This window comes from Varroa jacobsoni, unplaced genomic scaffold, assembly GCF_002532875.2.
Source record: "Varroa jacobsoni isolate VJ856 unplaced genomic scaffold, vjacob_1.0 scaffold_172, whole genome shotgun sequence".
Lineage (NCBI taxonomy): Eukaryota > Metazoa > Arthropoda > Arachnida > Mesostigmata > Varroidae > Varroa > Varroa jacobsoni.
Window position 1 is genome coordinate 53,178 of NW_019213074.1, and position 9,939 is coordinate 63,116.

Genomic DNA, 9,939 nt, shown 5'->3' on the forward strand with positions numbered 1-9,939 from the left:
GCCTCAAGTTAGTTTATCGCGGACGATGCTTGGCCGTTCGAGCACACCAGGATTCATGCAGCTTCGCTCTGTCGAATCGTCTCAATAGATACATATATGACAAGACAAGTCTCCAACCAACTCATTGTTTCCTTGCGACGGTTGCTAATTTTTTTCCCTAGAATTTGTTATTTGGCCAGAGAACTTTCTAGCTAGGGCAAATGTATGGTGAAAAATGGTCGACTAACCTCTACAGCGTTTAAGTGCAGTTATGGGCAATCATGGCTGCATAGTTTAATGCAAGAGAAGAATGGGAGCACTTCAAAAAATGAGGTCAGCGTACATGGTGATACGCCTCGTCATGGAAAGTATTGGGATATCTTGAACCACGCAAAGAACCGCTTAAGTCACGCATTATATTATAATTAAAAATTATGTCATCAGTGTCATAACTTACTTTATTAACGAAGAACGCCTCCCAAAGTCATTCGCTCAATCTCTTCGGTACCATTAAACAACACTAGCGAAATACCTGACAAAAAGATCACTTTTCCATTAATACATCGGCCTCGAGAATTTGCATATGCAAACACAGCTATATGCACGGAGCTCAAGTAAACCAAATGATGTAAACATAAATGAAAGGTGCTAAAACATCGCACCAAGCTAATGAAAAGGCCAGACAAATGTGTTTATGGCACAAAAAGTACAGTTGGTCACTGGATAGATCCTGATCTACCACATACTTCGTGAGGAGCAAACGAATCACTTGCTTTCTTTGATGCAAAACATGACACTCGTGACCCCTTTTGCGCAAGCTATCCTTGAAGGGCAGCTTGTTAGAACTCATGCTTAAAGGTCTTCGAAATTACGATGTTCTGATTGGCCCTAATGGATTTTGGGTACGCTTTTGTCGCGTACACTATGATGCAAACAGTCGTTCATAGGCGCAAGTCTAATGTTTGACAAGGAGCCTCCGCTCTGCAATGCGTCACGGATTCGCAGCTTAATGAACGCATTTTCTAGAGTCATAGGTTCGGCATGACTTGATGAGACCAAAAAATACAGGCTCAATGAGGTTCGTTGTAACGCACGTGTGGGGTTGCTGCTGTTTATAACCTATCAGTTTTCCTAGGCATTTCTTGCTATTATGCTTCTTAGTCATTCAAGATAATAGACGCTGTTTAGGTCGGCAAAACTCTGCCTCTATGTTGATTGCTGTTCGGTAGTAGAAAGAAAGGAGCACTCAAAACATAATATATTATTATATATTTTCAGAATAAATAAATAAAGCACAAAAAACAGAGTAAATAAAAAACGCCATCGGCGTTGGCGCCAACCAAATATTCCGCTTCCGTTATTAGAGCATGCTTATTTAGTATGATATGATGTTCGTTATTTTCACTTTTACACAAGCAGTAATTTGATTGACGCAGACAAGCATTGTACAAGCATGTAGGTTCATGTCGAAGTTCTCCTTTAGATGGTCAACGATCCAGTAGAACAAACGCATATCTCAAAAATAGTTCTTATACGAATTATCTATATTCTGTCATCCGTTAAATCAAGGAATCCTAATACATATGTAGGATTCACAGGCCGTTGTTAATTGTGCAATATCCCTATAATGGAACCCTATAATTTTTTGAAAAATGCATTTTATTGGCAAATCCCTAATAAAAGATAGTTGCTGGCGTATAGAAACAGGTAATAGGAAGTTGGAAGAGGGCTTCTGGAATGTACTTTTCCTAATAATCGTTCAACCAATTTCGTACTTTAGCCCAACTAATAACAAATTAAGCTTCTCAAAGTAACTTCGACAAAGGTCTAAACGCAACAATGCTTTAGATCGCCTATATTTAAAGTTATCCCCATGAAACGACCGCCTCATATTTGCCAAACAATACCGTGTAAAACGGATCATTTATAACAAGAAAAACTATAATCCACATTGTTCAGAAACGATCATGAGTTACTGATGAATAATAATGCTTATGTTGGTACAATGGCCACGCCGGTTTCTTTGTAATAAAGCCTTCATATGTAGCATTATCAAAATACTTACTTCCAAGGACTTCAGTAGACGTCGTGAGTGATCAAACTTTTGTTAATCCTCAGGGCAAACGACGCTCTTTAAGTGTACGCCTTTTAACCGGACTGTCTTTCTAGGCTCCGGGCATCACTGAAAATAGCTACTTAAAGCACTTGAAAGCCTCTTCACATCGTTGCTAGCACTTTCTACGCTCAAGACCAAAATAGAGAAAATAATCCGATTTTAGAAACTCATTTGGTAACGACATGAAAATGAAGCGAGCAGTCTGGTTTGCTTGTTCGCGCCATCAGCCGACGCACGAGGGTAGCAACCCTTGACAAAGGGCGCGTCCATAGCTGTATAAACTGAGCACAGAGAAATTTGTCGCGATACACGTTAGTAATCAACTTTTGGCTAGCAACTTAGCCATGGTAGATGCTTCCATCTCATCACTGTTTGATAAGCTGAATGGAAAGGAAATTGCAAGAGTTCCGAAGACTCGGTGACTTCGAATCAAATTAAAGATAACAACAGGTCGTAGTTATGCTGGTTTTAGAGTTTAAACAAAGATTAATGATCCATTTTTCAAGTAATGCTGAACGCTATACCGAAATATGCTTTTTGACCCGGGCTGCGAGTGGGGTTTTCCGGCAAAGTACGACCGCTCCTTATGTTGCAATTGTATCGTACGCTTATTGATTGTCTAAAAATGCACCATTATATTTACTATTTTAGTATCCACGACAATTGAAACATTCGAATGAACGTCACAATTTTGTTTGTGCATCAATCAGATACCGTGAATCTGGTGGAATAACTAGATCTGGTAGATTTTTATATAAACAAGCATTCTCCCTGATAAAGCAAATGTTAGGAGTTGAACGAGCAAATTAGCACAGTTTAATCTGAAATTAATTAACTGTTCTTCCCGTTAAGTTTCACGTCCAGCACTTAAGTTGTTAAGTAGAGCTTTAGAATGCTAACTGCTACCAGCACCTAAACGAAGTTTATCTACGCCTGATTTCCAACCTATCCTATTTCGCGTCTCAGAGGTTAATAGCCAAGCCTGTTACCACTGCACCCATCGGAGAGGCATCTAATTAGAGTCTCGTTTCTAAATATACCGCATATATATTTGATCATTTTTAAGTCAAAATTCAAGCGAATATACTTTAGGTTTTAAAACAGTATTACTAAAGTAAATATCCGCCATTTTTATCTGTAGTTGTTTCCCTCTTTTTGGTCACACTGTAGTTGCCTTGCTGTAAAATTTCTGGGCGAAAACTTGTGACAAGTTGTTCTATTGAAACTAAATTAACACCATTAAAGGAGTTCTATAGGGAGTTTTCTAAGGACTACACGACAGGTGCATTGAAATTTTCCATCCAAGTTCTTTTGATTTTTGCGGGATAGTTGAAGATATATGTGGTGCGGCATTGTCATGATGGAAGACGACGCCTGTCCTGCCCACTAGTTCCAGTCAATTTTTTGTCAGTAGCCTATGATCTTAGCGATTGTTCACAGTAGAAGGGCGAATTAATGGTTTTTGCCAGGCGGTAGCGACTCATAATGCACGATTCCTTTCCAATCTAACCTAGCATGCTACCATTTCCGCCATCAGTCTGGGCTTTACCACGAATTATGCCGTACATTTTTCAAGTCTTTTGTTATTTGCACGTTATTGTCATATAGAACCCAAAATCAGTTACTTAAAAAATGGCTTGAGTGAATGATCGTTGCGTTTCTGAATGAATTCGCACACAGGCTAGCTTTTTTTTCAGCTGTACTATGGTGGATGTTTAGTTTCTTGGCTATATCGTAGCTACTCGTGATTCCGTCCTGCTCAGTTTTCGCAATAATTTCATCAGCGTTTTTCGGAACTATCCAGGTACCAGGAACAGATTTTTTCGATAACGCATCTTAATTACAAACAGCGCAAGTTTGTTTATGGGCCTGGGCAGTATTTGTACTTTTACTGGGGTAAACTTCTAAATGTAGTAAGATCTTGCAAATATTTTACCCGTATTCAAGACGCTCGATCTTGAGTCTGGAAACAAGCATTCCAACAGCTTTAGGACAAAAGATATATGTTGATAAATTAAACCGCCATCTTTCAAATGACACCAAAGCCAAGCCGATGCGGCCTATATGACCTGGGATGATGAATTATAACTTTAGGGCCATCTAGCTAGAAAAACGGTTAATAATTTTTCGACTACCGAATACAAAGCTGCTCTTTCGGACTTTGCCACAGTGAATACTACAGTTGTGGCTGACGACGAAGACAGAAAGTGGCACGAAGCCCTTGGCAGAGAAACCGTTCAATTCACACAAATCTAATCTTGATCCCTTGGTAGCCAACGCTATGTGGTTGGTCGACAGGCATAGTTGAGTCCCGCCGTGAACCGCTGGTCGGAATCCCTAATACCACAATGACGACATTAGCTGGAAAGCTGTACAGCTGGCGGCGGTCCATCAACTCGTGCGCAAAAAGGCTTAATTAAAACGTTAATCTAAATTGCCGCAACGTCAATCAGACAACGCCGTTAACAACAAATACGTCTAATGACCAACTATTATTTGATTCACGTGCACTTTCGTGGCGATACACAATTATCGTCAGGGAGCACCCCAATCTAATGGGTTTTGTAGCGTAGCGCGCAACGAACAGCTTGAACGGTGCGAAATTGGATAGATCTAGGACAGTTCTGCCTCGTGATGCCTTAAAAAGCCGAGGCGAAAGACTATATATGCTTATTACCACACAGACGCCTATTGCATAATATAGTAACAACTGTTATTTTCTAGCAATAGCCCGGCTTGCTCCAATGCTGCCCAAAATAGTTCAGTAAAGCTGACTTCACCACCAATGTTAATAATAGATATAGTAATATATAAGTTGAGTATAGGTTATATATGAAGTGCTCAAATGATCGTCTGACCGAAGAACCGTTATTGTAGAGTTTAAGAGAACGCCACATATGACGCAATGACCTTTACGGATATTTTATTCTCCAAGCCGTTATCGCATATTTTTCGGACGCCCGGTATGCGCAAGTATCAGAAAAAGTAAAAAAAATAATCATATATCAATCTTTAAGAAAGCACTGCCCAGTTGAAAGAGGAATCTGGTAAGAGTCCTTGATAGGAAGCTTGCCAGAAGGTACCACGTTTTCGAGGTGGCATACTTCGAGACAGCCAATATTTCCCTGCGAACAGCTCTGCAAAGCTCGCTCTGATATTATCAATAGTTGCGAACAATGTAATGGTCAATGACAAATCATCACACGTTAGCATGTGGTAAAACCAGCTAACCCGAGAGATTCTTTCAGTTGACTTGGATCGATAAATAACAGATTCTATTTCAGCGTAGGTCACAGCTGCCTTACTGTGCAGAGTAAATACCATGTCGCATGCGGGAGGATGGACTAGATAACAGTGGAAGACTAGTCCTATGCGATACTAGCTAACAATCATCATAAGGATCATACTTAATAATGATGATGGACACCTACGATATATATATATAAGTTTTAGGCCGGTTATTTTGTCCCGTTAAACAGAGACAAACGGGCAGCCGTTGAAATGATCTAAGCGCTACTGAACTAAATTAGGCAAGCCCTAATATAGAACGTAACCTAAGGAAGCATATAATATTACTCAGTTCTGAGAATGGTTTTTGTAATAATCGTAACTGTTACAGTCGTTGTTTGCAAAGATCGAGTCATCATTGGGATTAGTAATGATGCTACAGGTTTTAGAGAATTTCCGAAGTTAGCGAAAATAACATCCTTAAGATTATTGATCGTCCTCATATTGCCTAGGCTCTCAAAATTGAAGAGGCGTTTGTGAATTCGCTCTTAACAAGTATCGAAGGTGGACCATGATGACGATGAGGATGATATGTAATTCTAGGCTCTAGCGTAAAAGTAAAAACCTTTGTCTAATATTTAATTTAAACAGACAGATTTTAATTCAACCAGAGAAGGCTTTAGATTTTCTACATTCAGCTTGCAGACGAACTACATCCGTATATAAAATATATGACTCTGTTTATTCACGTCAATTGTCCACCATCGACGAAACATGAAATAGCTAACCTTGGTCCCGTTCATGCAGAGGCTAGGTCAATCTGTATACATATATATATATATAACCCATCGGTAATCTCAAGTTGAATTTAGGGAACCGAACTACTGAAGTAACGTACAAGAGAGGAATTGAGAGAGAATAGGTGGATTAACGTAAAGGGCTGATCGGTGCCGAACCCCACACTTATCGCCGCTTGCTGAGCGCCCCATTGGGTCTAATCATGCCTACACAGGTCATTCGAACCTTTTTAAAATAAAAGAAAAGCTATGCTATCGACTGTATTGACTAATCGTTTCAAGCTTTACATCTGACATTCCATCAAAGGGCCGGCTCTTGACACGAAGCGAGGTATGTTTCCGCCGGAACTCCTACGACATGTCCTTCAAGTTTAGAAGGTAAACACGTTATTTACTGTTATCATAGAGTTGAATTAGATTGATATTATTGTAAAGGACGAAGCAAGTTGTAGTATCTAGAATATCTAGTGGCAGATACTCTGTAGGTATGTTTTACGAACCTCCCTCAAAGGTAAATATGGCTACCCATAATCCGCATATATAAATAGCTTGGCTATAGTTTGTTTTATGTATATTATTTCTAATTTACCAAAGAGTTAAGTTATGTACTTTGCGTTGCCAGAGACGATTAACCTCAAATCTTTTCCAAAGTTTCATTGGCAAGGACTATCACCATTGCTCATAAATTTCTCCACTTTTATCCACTTTACACGAAACACGCTCCACAAAACCATTAGGTACATTTGACATGATCCGACTTCTACATATAAGCACACATATTGTACGACTTTGCCACGCATTTCCTGTAGAGAAAACATGCGTCATAAATTACCAACATAGCTTTTTCTGATAATTTTCGACGAATAAAATGTCTTGATTTTAATGCGTTCTTCGATAACAGCTGTGTCCGCTGCAATGAAACTTGCTTTGGCACAGGAAGAAATTTACTTTAAAATTTGCTTTCCGGGATGTTATTGCGTTCCCAATTTCCATATAGATGAGCGCCAATGTCGAGACAGCAGCTAAAATACATAAAGCTTACTTCAGTCTCCGTCATTCGACAAAACGTTAGTAAACTCGAGTCCTCTTATTCACCATTCTTTTTTATGTGTTAATGGATTTACTATAATTAACAGATAATTAATAATTAACGGATATGAGTTATAAATACATTAGATATGGTGCGTAAAATTCGCTTGTCGATTTAGAATATTTGGAAATCTAGATTATCTGGTAGTAATTGGCTGAATAAACATTCACTTGTATATTAAGTAATTATAAATTGTTGGTTTTTTCCCATGGCATTCAACAGCAGCTGCAACTTTAACAAATAGTTCACTGCGCGAAGGTTGAGGGACTGCAAGACATTTGTCAGTACTTTTTTCTACAATGGACGAAATCACGTAGTCAGACTTTAATGACTTCAATGTTGAAGTGTCATTTGGAATAGAGCAAGTCCTTATTTTCGACAGTCGCATTGTCTATAAAGCTATATGTGGGCACCATTAGGTATATAAGGAAATAGTTTTAATGAAGACCAATCACTTCATCTCAATGGAGGTATTATCAAATTTTTCAATGATAAACTTCTAATATTGATGCGGAGATGCGAAAAAGCTGCGCAAACTATAGGCCAGTTTCGGATGGAAGGATGGTGTATTAATCGCTAAAACAAGGATGTCAACTACTACGCTAGCTGCAAGGTATACATGTAGGATTACGTAAACCCTTTCAAAAATGGGCTCAGTTTGAATAAATTCTAGTTCATGGTTGAAACTTTATGGCATCTGAGCTGCTTTCCAAAGAATAGTTGACGTAGCAAAATAATTCTATAATAATAACGGGCACATATTAACAAACATTTATATAGGCATTATTTTCTATGGTGCAGAATAACTGCAGTAGGATAATCTGCAGCTCGATGTTATTCCACCTCCGTTTCGTACAGATTCAGTAATTTCCGACTTATCAAGCATGTAGGATCAGAGACTTCTCCATGTTTCGAGTTTTACGTCCGGTACCACTGTTAAGCATTTCATCAGATGAATGAATGACTGACTGGATCCCAGCATGAAACGAAGTCGCCATATCTACGTCTGGCTTTAAGCCTAGGCCACAATGTGGCCCTAAAATTAGCAGGTAAATACGTTATTTACAAAGTTATCACGGAGACTAAAGACAGACAGCTCACTATCAGTTTCCTGCCTCATGGAACGTTTTTCTTTTTCCGTCTTACCTTTTCTTGCGCCAACTCCCCAGAAACCTGTTCTGCTGTAACAAAATACGAGACGCACCCTTATAGACACATGTGACTCTAGAATAACCAAACGCCATTCCCAACTGTACGAAAACACTCATTGATTTATTTATTGATACACTATTTTTAATTAACACTGTGTCTAGGAATAACCTAATATTAAGTTTATGCATCATTTAATCATACATACTATACGCGTACCCCATACGGCCATAGGTTTTTGTGCCATAGAATGCTTGTGTTACTCATTAAGCTAGCGAATATAAAAACGTATTTCACTGGATACAGAAAGTGAAATGCCTTCTGTGTTGTACTGTTGTCGAAGTTCAGAATGGAAATGTTTAGAAGTTGCAGCAATAATCATTGCGATCACACTAACTGTCAACGTACGACTTAGATTTCGTTGTTTGGGTTTGTTGTGATGTGGGGCCTTATTGAGAATTCGTGCATTCTAGCTCGTGCCTAAACCAAGCGCTTTCCCAATTGGAGATATCTTGTCGCCTGATAATGATAAATCTCTTGTTAAATTTACAGGTTTCTGTTATTGCAATTCGAATGCACGGCCCGTTTTGAGGCGTGTGCCCTGCTAGAAAATCTGCCTCAGTGGCACTGTCCTGATATATCTCTGCGTCAGAGTTTGGCCACCAGGATTGATCTGCAAGCCTAGCTTGAATATGTACCAACAACGCTGTTAGTACCGGTGGCTGACACATAAAGGATGCTTTGACCGGACCTCGTCGTTACCTGGACGACGTGAATACACGCGAAGAATACGAATGTGACAAGGCAGCAGCATACAAGCACCTCAGAATGGCGGTGAGAAGCTGTGAAATCGATGAAGGCTTCAGTGTCGAACTTCCTTGCCTTATGCCGCTAAACACAATTCTCGTGTTGTTTTTTACAATCGAACTATATATAGCTTATTATGGGCCGTGTATTGCATATGTCCGTGATATCTTGCTTTGTTTCACTAGTAAAAATAATGAAAAATCCTACAAAGTATGTAGTGTAGTAGTTTTTGATTCGATAGAAAAAGGGAAAAATCCTTTCAAACATTCGAGATAATAACGGTTGATTCGGTTAAACGAAATATTTATTCACGGATCGGACGGTCAACGTGAAATAATAATTTCAGTTTAAAAATAACATTTGGCTTTACTCTATTTTTATTGCTGGAGAGGGATCACAAAAATAATACTTATAATAACAGCATTGATGAAAATGAATATAACGATTAGGTCATTATGAATAAACGTAGAATCCTAATTTATTTTCTAGACACTATTTATTTTAAGCTAAAATTCGCAAGTGCATAAAAGCCTTCCACTACAGGAAGCCTTAAACGCCAATTTCAAATTTACCCGCGCGACCTGCGGCATCAACATCTACTTGAATCGATCATTAACTATTAAAAACTACCGGAAACAAAAACGTGTCGAAAAAAAGGCCTTTGTAGGATGCATTCACTGAAATATCGCATCAACAGCTGCCCGGCATTGTTACTATATGATGCATGCTTTGCCACTTTTTCTTATAAATGTACTTAACAGCAAGCAAAATAC

At 38.9% G+C, this 9,939-nt stretch overlaps 1 long non-coding RNA gene across 1 annotated transcript; it reads left to right on the forward strand.

Moving 5' to 3' along the window:
• Nucleotides 1–7,736: 7,736 nt before the first annotated feature.
• Nucleotides 7,737–9,604, forward strand: LOC111271371 (uncharacterized). Its single transcript, XR_002686825.2, has 3 exons — nucleotides 7,737–7,823; nucleotides 8,069–8,259; nucleotides 8,912–9,604. It is a non-coding gene; the product is annotated as an uncharacterized LOC111271371 (long non-coding RNA).
• Nucleotides 9,605–9,939: the final 335 nt, after the last annotated feature.